General features: G+C 42.3%; 1 protein-coding gene across 1 annotated transcript in view; it reads right to left on the bottom strand.

Annotated features, from left to right (window-relative positions):
• The window catches only part of RASSF2 (Ras association domain family member 2), an 84,480-nt gene that overhangs the window by 25,160 nt on the left and 44,624 nt on the right, over positions 1 to 14,696 (bottom strand). The window lies entirely within an intron of this gene.

Raw genomic sequence — 14,696 nt, 5'->3', positions numbered from 1 at the left:
TATGAGATTTTTCACTCCAGCAGTGTATAATGAGTTTGGGAATTGTAGAGAAATGTTCACCAATGCATTACAATTTAAATTACACCCATTCAATTTTAGACAACTAAAATTCGTTTTCGTCAATTAAAATGTACTGGAGATTTTAGTCAACTAAAACGTAGGACCTTTTAGTCGACTAAAATGTCCTGGAGATTTAGCCAACTTAATACGACTAAAACTAAAACAATTGCAGGAGACTAAAATGGGACTAAAACGAAAATGGCATTTTAGTCCTAAGATTACACACGCCTGGACTTTCCGGCAGAGTAGGTCCGACGGTCTTCCCAACGGACTTTTGGTGGTGTTCCGATGGCCTTTCCAAATGAACGGACTTGGCCACACACGAAAGTCCATTAGAAAGTGTGTTTGTTTTGAATGTGATGATGTAAACGGGACTAAACAAGGAAGTTCAATAGCCAGTAGCCAATAGCTTCCCTTGCGTCGTATATGGTCCATCGGACTAGCACACAGACGAACGGTTTTCCCGAGTTTTAGTCCGTCGGTTAGATTTGAAACATGTTCTATTTCTAGGTCAGTCTGATTTTTTTTTTCCGAAAAAACGATCAGACTAGCCCACACACGATCGCATTGTCGGACAGACTAATACCTTCGGACCTAATCTGCCGGAAAGTCTGGTCGTGTGTACGCGGCATAAGACAAACTAAATCGAAATATGCTGCCAAAATTAACACTGATGTCATTGTTTATTTTGAAAGAACCCTTTACCCGAATATGGCCATTTTTAGACAGAATTCTCATCACTTCCTCACTTGGTGTTGGAAGAAAGTGAAACTTTCCCAGCAGGTAGGATAGCAGTTAAAACATACTGTAGGTTATGAACCTTTCCTCCTCTATTCAAAAATCCATTCTGGATTGAGTTGCATGAAGGAGTGTATTTATAAAGAAATTCACAAAGCACTTCATCCTGTGAAACTGCATCCATTATGCGCAAACGCTAGCAACATCCAATGTATTCAAGCAATTTTCGCTACAGAAATAGATATTCCGCATTTATAGGAAAAGCGACAGGAAGATGGAGTTCGTGCCCTTGTTCAAAGGACTGCACATGCATGCAGAGCGGTCCACAAAACTGTGTGCAGAATCAGGACTGTAATGGACTCATGCACATTTTAATTCATTTTGGGGCCCAGTTGTCCTTTTGAAAGTGTAGCAAGGTCCTGGTCTCTTTTGGTCTAATGAGAACCTCCAAAGTTGGGGACAGCTGACATCCTTCTGTGTAGAGTGGGTTACAAGGCATAGTGGGTGTAATGCAAGGTAGATTCATGGGCGCCAGACACTTCTTGAATGCAAAGAGATTTATTTTCTCTTGAACAGAACTGTGGGAGAGAGGGTTTAGGGCCAGGACACCCTTAATTGATTGCAATGGTAATTTGCAGAATCCGAAACTTCTCTTGGTAGACAGCCATGCAGGGAAAAGCACCCAGTCAGACAAATCTGCATGTGTAGGAGTGCTGTCTCCTATGCAAACAGTCTTATAACAGTTTCTAACACAAGTTGTAACGAACTCCTTTACTTCCTTAACAATAACTTCTTGTAGATCTTCACTCTTTCACTAGACTTGCTGATCCACTGCCACTGGATCTCCTGAGCTCTTCCAACCTTCTCACTGAGTATCTTTCTCAAGCGAGTCCCTAGCTTGGCACTCACAGATACTCCTCAAGCTTCACCTCCGTTGGCTGGGTCCCTGGCTTGGCACCTGCTGAAGTTTCCCAATTCTTCACCGTTCCCGGTTGGTGAGAATACTGCTCCTGTACTTGCTTCAGCTACTCACTGTGGTCCCTGGTAATAAGGCGATTGGTTACTTAGTGGTAACAGCTTCCCCTCTACCTCTCCCGCCGGCAGAACTGTCACTTCTGGTTGGACTGCAAGCCATAATCCCAACCCTGCACTGCTCTCTCTCGTTTCTGGATAGGCCCTCAGACAGCCTAGCAGTCAGGTGTCCCTGGGATAGGCCTCAGGCTCTGGCCTAGCAGCCCGGGGCAATAAAACACACGTCCACCCAGACAGCTGTCTAGGTGGCACAGATCACCTGACTGCACCCAAATAAAATTACTCTCCCAGCAGGCCAAGGACCCAAGAAGATCCCTTCCCATTGGCTGAGCTACCCTATCTATTCCTAATCTGTCCTTGCAATGTCCTTGTCTTATCTAATTTCACCAGATACCCGGCCATCTAGTGACAGAAGAGAGAAGTGCAGCAATTCCAGAATTAGGGTGGAATCAAATTGATCTCCTATCAATTGGCCAAGGCAACTATACTTGGCAGGTAAATTTACTAGCAACCCTGCCTAACAATCAGGGTGCTACAAAAGGACTGCAGGACTCAAGATTCAGAATCAAGCATTCTGGGGGGTTTCAAATGCTGTGTCCAGTGAGCAGACCCTGCTTGGCCAGCGACATACCTGGTTTTGCCTTCTGACTACACCTGATCTTGATCCCTCCGGGAACCGTACCTCTGGCTTGCTTCTTCACTCTACACCTTGCTTATTCCTTCACCTTATCTTCTGCCCATGTGATACTTACCTCGGACTGGCTCGAGTTTACACTCTATTCTAATGCCGCGTACACACGACCGGACTTTGACATCAAAGGTCAGAGGGGACAATTCCGGCGGACCATTCGATCGCGTGTGGGCTGCAGCGGACTTTTGATTTTTCAAAAATCCGACAGACTTTAGAAATGGAACATGTTTCAAATTTTTCCGCCGGACCCAGTTCCTACCGAGAAATACGCTCGTGTGTATGCTAGACCGACGGACAAAAACCGACGCGAGGGCAGCTATTGGCTATGAACTTCCTTATTCTAGTCCGGTTGTACGTCATCACGTTCGAATCCATCGGACTTTGGCATTATTGTGTGTGTGGCCAAGTCCGTTCATTCGGAAAGTCCGTCAGAACTCCGTCGGACCTAGTCCCTCGAAAAGTCCGGTCGCGTGTACACGGCATAACAAATCTGTACCTCTCCTGCCTGTCAAACCATGTTCCCTCTTGCTTCTGATAGCCCCGTGATGACATCCAGCAAATTTTCCTGTTCTTCAGCTTCCTCTTCATCACAAGATCCATTTCTACTGCTGGGTAGGAGTTACTACAGACACCCATGCCAGCCTGGGTCCTGTCCTACCTGGTCATCAATCTCAGGGGAACAGACAGGACAGAAAGGGAGAGCCCTCGCATCTGTTCCGCCTCTACTAGGTACGCAACAAATAGAATGAATCAGGAAAATACTGGACATGGGCGCCGTCAATAAATTCATTTTGTTCCGTTCTGTGACGGTTCGTATTAAAATGAATTCGTACTTCGTATTTCGTGTCTGAAATTCTGTTTCAATTCGTACGAAATACGAATTGCCGTTAGGTTCGTTAACTTGTACGAACGTTCATTACAATGAATTTAAAGGCAAAAATATACCTCAATATGACAGTCAATGCTGATGGAAGTTTGGTTTTTATCTGAAATACAAATTTTCGTTAGATGAGGGGCTCCCACCATCCCTGTGCTGCGCGGATTTCCTCCTGGGGATTCGTAAACAAAAGTTCGTATTTCGTACAAAATTTGGACGCATGGCAATTCGTATTTCGGATCCTCCCGAATGTACGAATTTAGGGAAATTCGTACGAAACGAATCGCACATGTCTAGAAAATACGCATTAAGGCCAACAGATGGAGTTTATAATAGTAAATAAGTATTTATTTCCTATGACCATCTGCTTCATTTACTGGTGAAAATGCAATTTCCTGGTTCAGGCTTTCTATATGAATTAATAACATTCAACCTGAAGAAAAATATACAGTGTCACAGGAGGAATAGTTCTGCATTTTCTTTTTTATATAAAATACACACCCTTAATGTCACTGGAAAATAATCAGGGAATGTTCTGTGATAATCCGCAGATGAGCTTAAGCACTGATTCACACTGACTGAGGGAATGAAATTGTGCAATTCCAGCTGAACTCGCATGTCAGTCCCGATTTCGGGGGCGATTTCAGAGACATCTGTGTGGGTTTCTGCACAGATGTCAATGGAAATCACACCCCGAAATCGCCAAAAGCAGTACAGCACTGATTCAGATGCGGTCATTGCCAGCAATTCAGGATGAGATTTGAAAATCAAATCTGAAATCAAATCGCTTCAATGTGAACCAGGGCTCATAGAAGTTAGAACAGCCCTATCAATTCATAAGAGACCAGACATGATAAGAGTAGATAATTAATTACAGTCTGTCCCATAGTAACGTCTTGTAACACATAATAGGGTCAGTCACTAAACCGTAGGCTCATTTCACTAAGACTACATTAACACTGAGGCGGTTTTCAGGCACTTTAGCGCTAATAACCTTTGAATAGCACCTGAAAAAGCGCCTGAAAACTGCCTCCCATTCATTGCAGTGTCTTTTCACACTAGGGCAGTGTGCTTGCGGGACGTTTTGGAAAAGTCCTGCAAGCAGCATCTTGGGGCAGATTTAGGTGCTGTAAATAGCGCTCCCAAAACGCCCCGCCCATTACAATGAATGGGCAGCGCTTCCAAAGCACCTGAAAAGCGACTTGAAAGTGCCACAAAACTGGACTTTACAATTTTTTTTGTAAAAAGTGTCCCACTAGCACCCAAAAAAGTGCTGCAAAAGCACCACTAAAACAGTGCAATAGCGGCGCAAAAAAAAGCGGCACTTTAGCGCTAGCAGGTAGGCGCTGCCAGCGTGAAAAGGGTCTATGCAATAAAAATCATATTTTTTTTTACTTTACTTAAAGCAGTTCTTCACCCTGAAAACAAAAAAAAATTAATAAAAAAATTTTATTAGCAGCTACAAAATAAGTGAGCTGCGATTTGTGAATGGCCTGCAGCTTTCTTGGACCTGTGATGTGTCCCACAAGGCTGCGGGGGAAGAAGGGGGGGTGGATTGTCCACTTGGATCGCCGCGGCAGTGGGAGCGGGATACCTGTCAAACCCAGGTATTCAGCCCCCCCCCCAAAAAAAGAAGAGGACTGCGACTGCCAATACTTGAAGTGGAGGAGGAGGGGAGGAGGCAGACAAGTGGAACTTCCCCTTTTGAGTGAAGTTCCGCTTTAACTTATTTTCAGTATTGAGAGCCAGAGAGAACTGAAAACAGATCTCTTATTTGCTGAAAATAACTTCAAATAAACACATACATTATAGATTAGTTCATTGGGTCTTTTTTTTCTTCTTCTGAAATTGTGCACTGACTTAGGCAATGGGGACACCTTTCTTAATGAACAAACAGGGGGAAAAAAAAAAAAAAAAAGCAGAAGCTGGGATTGATTTTGCAACAACAAGCTCCCATGCAGCTTGGCATATATGAAGTTTTAGAGTTACTGTTAACCACTTAAACCCCAGAAGGATTTCCCCCCTTCCTGACCAGAGCACTTTTTGCGATTCGGCACTGCGCCGCTTTAACTGACAATTGCGCGGTCGTGCGACGTTATCCCCAAACAAAATTGACGTCTTTTTTTTTCCACAAATTGAGCTCTCTTTTGGTGGTATTTGATCACCTCTGTGGTTTATTTTTTGCGCTATAAAACAAACAAAAAAAAAGCAACAATTTTGAAAAATAAATAATATTTTTTACTTTTTGCTATAATAAATATCCCCAAAAAATATATAAAAAAAACTAAATAATTTCTTCCTCAGTTTAGGCCAATATGTATTCTTCTACATATCTTTTGAAAAAAAAAATATATATATATATAAGCATATATTGATTGGTTTGCGCAAAAATGATAGGGTCTACGAAATAAATCTATCCCCTATGGCATTTTTATTATTCATTTATTTGTATTAGTAATGGTGGCGATCTGCGATTTTTATCATGGCTGTGACATTATGGCGGACACTTTGGACACTTTTGACACTATTTTAGGACAATTGTCATTTATACAGCGATCAGTGTTATAAAAATGCACCGATTACTGTGTAAATTACACTGGCGGGGGAAGGGGTTAAACACGGGGGGGGGGATCAAGGGGTTAAGTGTGAGTCTAACTGTAGGTGGGATTGTCTCACTAGAACATGACAGAGATCACTGCTCCCGATCACTAGGAGCAGTAGATCTGTTATGTTGCTAGGCAGAACAGGGAAATGCCTTATTTACACAGTCATCTCCCCATTCTGCCGTTCCATGACACGATCGCAGGCCCTCGGTGGACACAGAATCTGCAGGGTACGCTCACGGAGTATGCGGCGGGCACTCGCTCCCACTATGCAGTGATTTAAAGGGGACGTACCTCTACGCCCATTGGCCCAGCCGTGCCATTGTGCCAACGTATATCATCGTGCACTGGTCAGCAAGGGGTTAAAGATGCAGATTTGGGGCTGTCACCCTGACCATCCCAAGTTAAAAACAAAAAATTTAATATATTGCAGCTCAGGATTGTGGTAGCTGCATTTGTTTTCCCATTTTGTTTTTTCCCCTTTATTTTCATCTGCCTGTAACACTTCTTGACCAAAAGCAAAACCATTCACATACTGCACTGTATCCATGGAGGAGCAATGTTGTCACCCTAGGCAGCTCTCCTGATTTGGACAACAAACACCTCAACCTCTCCACATCTCCATAACATAGATGAGTTGGAGTTCTCTAGTTAACAGAGGACAGCTGGCAAAGCTAATAACATTGTATAAGATAGGAGTTCAGTCCAAGGGAAGTTACAAGGACATTCAATTCCCTGGTAAGATCAACATGTGTTTTTTTTGTACTTGCAGAAAACGTATTTAGTCTGAAAAAATAAAGCCAATGCAGATCACACCTCTAAGCCCTTGTACACACGGTTGGAGAATCCGTCGGAATGTGTCCTATCGGACCGTGTTGTCGGATAATCCGACTGTGTGTGGTATGCATCGGACTGATTCCGTCGGAATATCCATCGGACCCAATTTTCCAACACGTTGGAAATATTTCCCGACCAACTGGTTCGATCGGACATACGCATGCTCAGATCAAATTCCTACATCAAAGCTATTGGCTACTAGCCTGAATGTAGTCCCATCGTAACAAAATTACGTCATCACGTTCTGAAAGATCGGATTTTTCGACAGCTTTGTCCGACCGTGTGTATGCAACAGTTTCGGACAAGATCCGACGGACAAAATCCGACGGGCAAAATCCGACGGATTTGGTTGTCGAAAAATCTCCGACCGTGTGTACAGGGGCTAAGTCCCTGTCCGCATTGGAGCGAATTGCCAGGTAAAATTGCACGAAAAGTCGCATCCTATTGCCGGCGATCTCACTGTTCTATCCTGTGCGCTGCCGACTTTGTGGTACTGCATCAATTTGAAAAAGCAGTACATGCGTTACTTTTGGCGATTTCAGGTGTGACTTGAATAGACATCTGTGCATAAAGCTTCTAATGAAGTTGCACGATTTCAAAGCCACAATCAATGTGAATGGGGGCTAAAGGGAAAAGTTGCAATATAGTACTTTTTGTTCTGAGGTTTTAGATCACATAGATTTGATGTCCAACTTCTCATTTCATTTTCTAGTTTGAGGGATCTTTTTATTTTCAGGTTAAAAATTATTAAAAACACAATTCTGGGATGAAAAGTTATAATTCTGAGGGCTCTTCCGTAAATATACGGTATGAGGTAAACGTACATTCATATTTGTGTCTCCAGATACAGCATACAAGTGACCTTTTGTTACAGAGTCTCTCATAGCTCTACATGTGATTGTAGCAAATCACATGCTAAACATGTTGTGCTTTATAATGGGGTCTTACATACAGTACATTCCCAGAAAAAAATGAAAGGCACAGAGATAATCTAGATATCTCAAACAGAACATGGATTCTACCCAACTACACAGCTACCCAGCTTTCCTGCTGCCAGGAGCGGTGACTTCAAGAGTCACCTGCAGCACCACCTGCTGGTTAATGCAAGACTGCAGCCGAGCTGTGTTCTCTAGAATTAATTATATTCTACGTTCTAGAGAACTCAGATTAAATTCTACAACTTAATATATTATTTAAAAAATGTTTTTTATTATATATATATATATATATATATATATATATATATATATATATATACACACACACACACAGTGGTGTGAAAAAGTGTTTGCCCCCTTCCTCATTTCCTGTTCCTTTGCATGTTTGTCACACTTAAGTGTTTCGGAACATCAAACCAATTTAAACAATAGTCAAGGACAACACAAGTAAACACAAAATGCAATTTGTAAATGAAGGTGTTTATTATTAAAGGTGAAAAAAAATCCAAACCATCATGGCCCTGTGTGAAAAAGTGATTGCCCCCTAAACCTAATAACTGGTTGGGCCACCCTTAGCAGCAACAACTGCAACCAAGCGTTTGCGATAACGTGCAATGAGGCTTTTACAGCGTCCTGGAGGAATTTTGGCCCACTCATCTTTGCAGAACTGTCCTAATTCAGTTACATTAGAGGGTTTTCGAGCATGAACGGCCTTTTTAAGGTCATACCACAACATCTCAATAGGATTCAGGTCAGGACTTTGGCTAGGCCACTCCAAAGTCTTCATTTTGTTTTTCTTCAGCCATTCGGTGGTGGACTTGCTGGTGTGTTTAGGATCATTGTCCTGCTGCAGAACCCAAGTTCGTTTCAGCTTGAGTACACGAACAGATGGTCGGACATTCTCCTTCAGGATCTCTTGGTAGACAGAAGAATTCATAGTTCCTTTTATCACGGCAAGTCTTCCAGGTCCTGAAGCAGCAAAACAGCCCCAGACCATCACACTACCACCACCATATTTTACTGTTGGTATAATGTTCTTTTTATGAAATGCAGTGTTCCTTCTACGCCAGATATACTTGGACACACACCTTCCAAAGAGTTCCCCTTTTGTCTCATCGGTCCACAGAATGTTGTCCCAAAAGTCTTGGGGATCATCAAGATGTGTTGTGGAGAAATTGAGACGAGCTTTGATGTTCTTTTTGCTCAGCAGTGGTTTTCTCCTTGGAACTCTGCCATGCAGGCCATATTTGCCCAGTCTTTTCCTGATGGTGGAGGCATGAACGCTGACCTTAACTGAGGCAAGTGAGGCCTGCAGTTCCTTGGACGTTGTTGTGGGGGTCTTTTGTGACCTCTTGGATGAGTCGTCGCTGCGCTCTTGGGGTAATTTTGGGTGGCCGGCCACTCCTGGGAAGGTTCACCACTGTTCCATGTCTTCGCCATTTGTGGATAATGGCTCTCACTGTGGTTCGCTGGATTCCCAAAGCTTTGGAAATGGCTTTATAACCCTTTCCAGACTGATAGATCTCAATTACTTTCTTTCTCAATTGTTCCTGAATTTCTTTGGGTCTCGGCATGATGTGTAGCTTTTAAGGATCTTCTGGTGGACCTTACTGTGTCAAGCAGCTCCTATTTAAGTGATGCCTTGATTGTGAACAGGTGTGGCAATAATCAGGCCTGGGTGTGGCTAGAGAAATTGAACTCAGGTGTGGACAACCACAGTTATAGTATGTTTTAACAAGGGGGGCAATCACTTTTTCACACAGGGCCATGATGGTTTGGATTTTTTTTCACCTTTAATAATAAACACCTTCATTTACAAATTGCATTTTGTGTTTACTTGTGTTGTCCTTGACTATTGTTTAAATTGGTTTGATGTTCCGAAACACTTAGGTGTGACAAACATGCAAAGGAACAGGAAATGAGGAAGGGGGCAAACACTTTTTCACACCACTGTATATATATATATATATATATTTTATATTTTACACACACAGTTGTGCTCTTAAGTTTACATATCCTGGCAGAATTTATGATTCCTTGCAGAGACTATGAATGAGAACACAAAACTTTTCTTTCACTTATGTTTAGTGTTTGGCTGAAGCCATTTATTAGCAATCAACTGTGTTTACTCTTTAAATCATAATCACAACAGAAACTACCCAAATGATGCTGATCAAAAGTTTACATACCCCAGTTCTTAATACTGTGTATTGCCCCCTTTAACATCAATGACCAACTTGAAATCTTTAGGGGGATGAGGCTCTTTATCTTCTCCTGGCGATTTTGGCCTGATAAACGTGCACACAAATTGACACAAAGGGGTTTGAATGGCTAGTAAAAAGGTAACCATCCTCACTTGTGATCTGTTTGCTTGTAATTAGTGTATGTGTATAAAAGGCCAGTGAGTTTATGGACTCCTGACAGACCCTTGCATCTTTCATCCAGTGGTATACTGACATTTCTGGATTCTGAGTCATGAGGAACTCCCACATAGGCATCTCCCCGTTCTGTCTCTCCGTGACATGATCGCAGGCCCCCGGTGGAGATAGAGTCCGTGGGACCTGCAGGCGCGCTCAGAGTACGCGGCGGGCATGCACACGCGCCTACTATGCAGAAATTTAAGCTGATGTATCCGTACACCCATTTGTCCAGCTGTGCCATTGTGCCGACGTATATCGTCGTGTGCTGGTCAGCAAGGAGTTTGCTGTTTGCTTGTAATTAGTGCGTGTATAAAGGGTTGAGTTTCTGGACTCCTGACAGATCCTTGCATCTTTCATCCAGTGCTGCACTGACATTTCTAGATTCTTAGTCACGGGGAAAGCAAAAGAATTGTCAAAGGATCTGCAGGAAAAGGTAGTTGAACTGTATAAAACAGAAAAGGGATATAAGAAAATATCCAAGGAATTGAGAATGTCAATCAGCAATGTTCAAACTTTAATCAAGAAGTGGAAAATTAGGGGTTCTGTTGAAACCAAACCATGGTCAGGTAGACCAACTACAATTTCAGCCACAACTGCCAGTAAAATAGTTTGGGATGCAAAGAAAAAGCCAAAATAGCTTCAGGTGAAATACAGGACTCTCTGAAAACATGTGGTGTGGCTGTTTCAAGATGCACAATAAGGAGCCACTTGAAGAAAGATGGGCTGCATGGCCGGGTCGCCAGAAGAAAGCCATTACTACGCAAATGCCGCACAGCACAAAGCCAAGCCTCAAACCTTCTGGCACAAAGTCATTTGGAGTGATGAGCCCAAAATATTTGGCCACAACCATAAACGCTTCAATTGGAGAGGAGTTAACAAGGCCTATGATGATTAAAAGGTACACAATTTCTACTGTGAAACAGAGGTCGATCGCTGATGTTTTGGGGATGTGTGAGCTACAAAAGGTACAGGAAATTTGGTCAAAATTGATGGCAAGATGAACGTAGTATGTTATCAAAAAATTCTGGAGGAACATTTGCATTCATCAGCCAGGAAGCTGTGCGCATGGGACGTACTAGGACATTCCACCATGACCATGATCCAAAACACAAGGCCGAGTTGACCTGTTATTGGCTACAGCATAATAAAGTTAAGGTTCTGGAGTGGCCATCTCAGTCTTTTGACCTTAATATCATTGAGCCACTCTGGGGAGATCTCAAACATGCAGTTCTTGCAAGACAGCCTAAGAATTTACAGGAACTGGAGGCTTTTTTGCCAAGAGGAATAGGCAGCTTTACCATCTGAGAAGATCAAGAGCCTCATCCCCTAAAGATTTCAAGCTGGTCATTGATATTAAAGGGGGCAATACACGGTATTAAGAACTGGGGTATGTAAACTTTTGATCAGGGTCATTTGGGTAGTTTTTGTTGTGATTATGATTTAAAGAGTAAACATAGTTGGTTGATAATAAATGGCTTCAGCCAAACACTAACCGTGAGTGAAAGAAAGGTTTTTGTGTTATTCATATTCTCTGAAAAATGGCCAAGAAATAATAAATTCTTCCAGGATATGTAAACTTATGAGCGCAACTGTGTATGTTTACATGTTGTGTATGTTTATGTTGCTCCAATCAATAAAGTGCAACAGTGTTCCAAAATTCGAGGTGCACCACTACCCCTACTATGTCCCCACTCACAGGATTGAATGGAATCCAAGTTTTTCAGTCTAGGGGTCGTTCAGGCTTAGATTGTTGGCCAGGGATGGTAAATTTACATCAGGATGCAAAAAAGATCTATAATCATGACAGTCATGTGTAGATAATATAAACCAAAGTTAGATAAAAGAAGGGGACTGATAGTGAAGTACTGTTTGGCAAGATCTTTATTGCACAGATTTAAATAGGTACTTACAAAATATAGGTTAAAATCAAGCATGTATTGGCAATAAATTGTATTAGGAAGCACAGTTTCTGGTGTGCGTTCCACCGACAACCCGAAGTGATGTCGTTTGGACTCAAAACCGGAAATTGCGTCAACGTGTTTCGCCCTCCCACATGGTGACATCAAGGACTTCATTTCCAGTTAGTAGAGCCGACCTTAAATACAAGAAGATGGTCACCTCCCCCTTATTCAGCCAATAGAAAGAATCATGGTGGCCATTTTAACGGTTGGACAAAAATGTCTTCTCCACTGTATGGTTGATTCCCATAAGGGAGACTGGCGGCCATTATAATGGTTGGATGTCAATACCTCACAACATAGGCTGGTTCCCATGAGTAAATAGTAATTAATCCAAAGGACATCAATCCATGTGAAACATTACATTATTAACATCATAGTCAATAACGTATTTAAAAATATTAAAAACTTATTACATGGAATAAATATATATATATATATATATATATATATATATATATATATGTGTATATACATATATTTATTCCATGTAATAAGTTTTTAATATTTTTAAATACGTTATTGACTATGATGTTAATAATGTTATATTGGCCGCCAGTCTCCCTTATGGGAATCAACCATACAGTGGAGGAGACATTTTTGTTCAACCGTTAAAATGGCCACCACGATTCTGTCTATTGGCTAAGGGGGAGGTGACCATCTTCTTGTATTTAAAGTTGGCTCTTTTAACCATAAATGGAAGTCCACAATGACGCCTTGTGGGAGGATGAAACACGTTGACGCAATTTCTGGTTTCACGTCCAAACTATGTCACTTCCAGTTGTCGGTGGAACACACGCTGGAAAACGGCACATCCTATTGCAATTTCTTGCCAATACATACTTGATTTTAATCTACATTCTGCAAGTACCCATTTAAGTTTGCGCAATAAAGATCTTGCCAAACAGTACTTCACCATCAGTCCCCTTCTTTTATCTAATTTTGGTTTATATTATCTACAGGACAGTCATGATTACAGGAGATCTTCTTTGCACGCTGATATGAATTTGCCATCCCTGGCCAACAATCTAAGCCTGAACGACCCCTAGACTGAAAAGCTAGGGGGTCCATTCCATTCTGTGAGTGTGGACACAGGAGGGGTAGTGGCGCACCTCGAATTTTGGAGCACTATTGCACTTTATTGATTGGAGCACATTATTCACCAATATATGGACGTTTACTCAATTTGTTCAATTTCACTTATTCATCTGATTATTTTGCACCATTGCGAGCGCTGTCATTTATCCATTTTTTATTTTGTCTAGTAAATATAACCTTGTGTACAGCAACTGCAATTTTTATTTCAGCTTTAAATTGGCTGTAAAGACTTCAGGTTTTTACCTTAATGCATTCTCTGCACTAAGGTAAAAAACCTTTTATGGTCAGCTCTCCACCAGACCCTAAATGCTTACCTGAGCCTGATCTCAATCCAGTGCTATGCCAGAGAACAGCGGCCCTGCTTGATCTCCCGCTCCCCACTGGACTCAGAGCAGTGGCATTCTTGTTACTGTTAATCAAATCCAGTGACAAAGGAGGGAGGGTTTGGGGCCAAGTCACTTTGTGTGTGTCAATAAACACACAGGGCATCTGAGGATTGAGCCTGCATGTGTGCCACCACTGGAAGCAGAAGGAAGAGCCCAGAGTGTTAGCGGGGGACCCCAGAAGAGGATGATTGGGGCCACACTGTGCAAAACCATTGCACAGAGCAGGCAAGTGTAACATGTTTATTATTTAAAAAATAGCCCTTTACATTCACTTTAGGTGAACCAGTGCTTTGATCATGCAGGAAAATGCAAACAGGTTAGCCTTAATTTTTCCATTGCCCATTAGTGTTAACTTACCTATCCTACTTAACCCAGCCAAAACCAGCAATAAAAGGAAGCCCCAAATCTACTTGGAATTTAAAAGTGGTTTCAAAAGACAGAAGGTTTTTTTAACTTAATGCATTCTATGCATTAAGATAAACCTTCCGTGTGCAGCAGCCCCCCTCAGCCCCTGAAATGCTTACCTGAGCCCCATCTCTATCCAGCGATGTCCACAGGTCTCTCCGCTGTCTGGGACAGTTGCGCCATAGGAGAAAGAGAGGGCGGGGCCTAACTGCAACTCTGTTGCGGAATGGGCACACAGAGCTGCAGTTCAGCTTGGGTGTCCCCATAGTAAGCTACTTGCTGTGGGGGCACTCAACAGAAGGGAGGGGCTAGGAACACCAAAGAGGGACCCAAGAAGAGGAGGATCTGGGCTGCCCTGTGCAAATCCACTGCACAGAGCAGGTAAGTATAACATGTTTGTTATTTATTTTTATTTACAATCACTTTAAACAAGACTGAGTACTGTACCCAATGGGACAGTACTTGGCCAATTACCAGCCGTCATATTAGAGGGCAGGAAGTGAGTCAGATGCTTTCCTGTACTTGGTCGTACTATGTCATTTCTTTTCTCAGGTCAGCTGTATGCAGAGCTGGTGAAGCAATTAAAAAGGAGAGTATTTACTTCTGAGGGACTAGACATTAGAGTAAGCCTGTTGCTTTGCCCTGCGTTGGTA

The sequence above is a fragment of the Lithobates pipiens genome, unplaced genomic scaffold, assembly GCF_037356315.1.
Source record: "Lithobates pipiens isolate NorthernLeopardFrog02 unplaced genomic scaffold, aLitPip1_a1.2 Scaffold_8, whole genome shotgun sequence".
NCBI lineage: Eukaryota > Metazoa > Chordata > Amphibia > Anura > Ranidae > Lithobates > Lithobates pipiens.
Note: the sequence above shows the minus strand (reverse complement) of the source record. Positions and strands in the feature narration are given on the sequence as shown.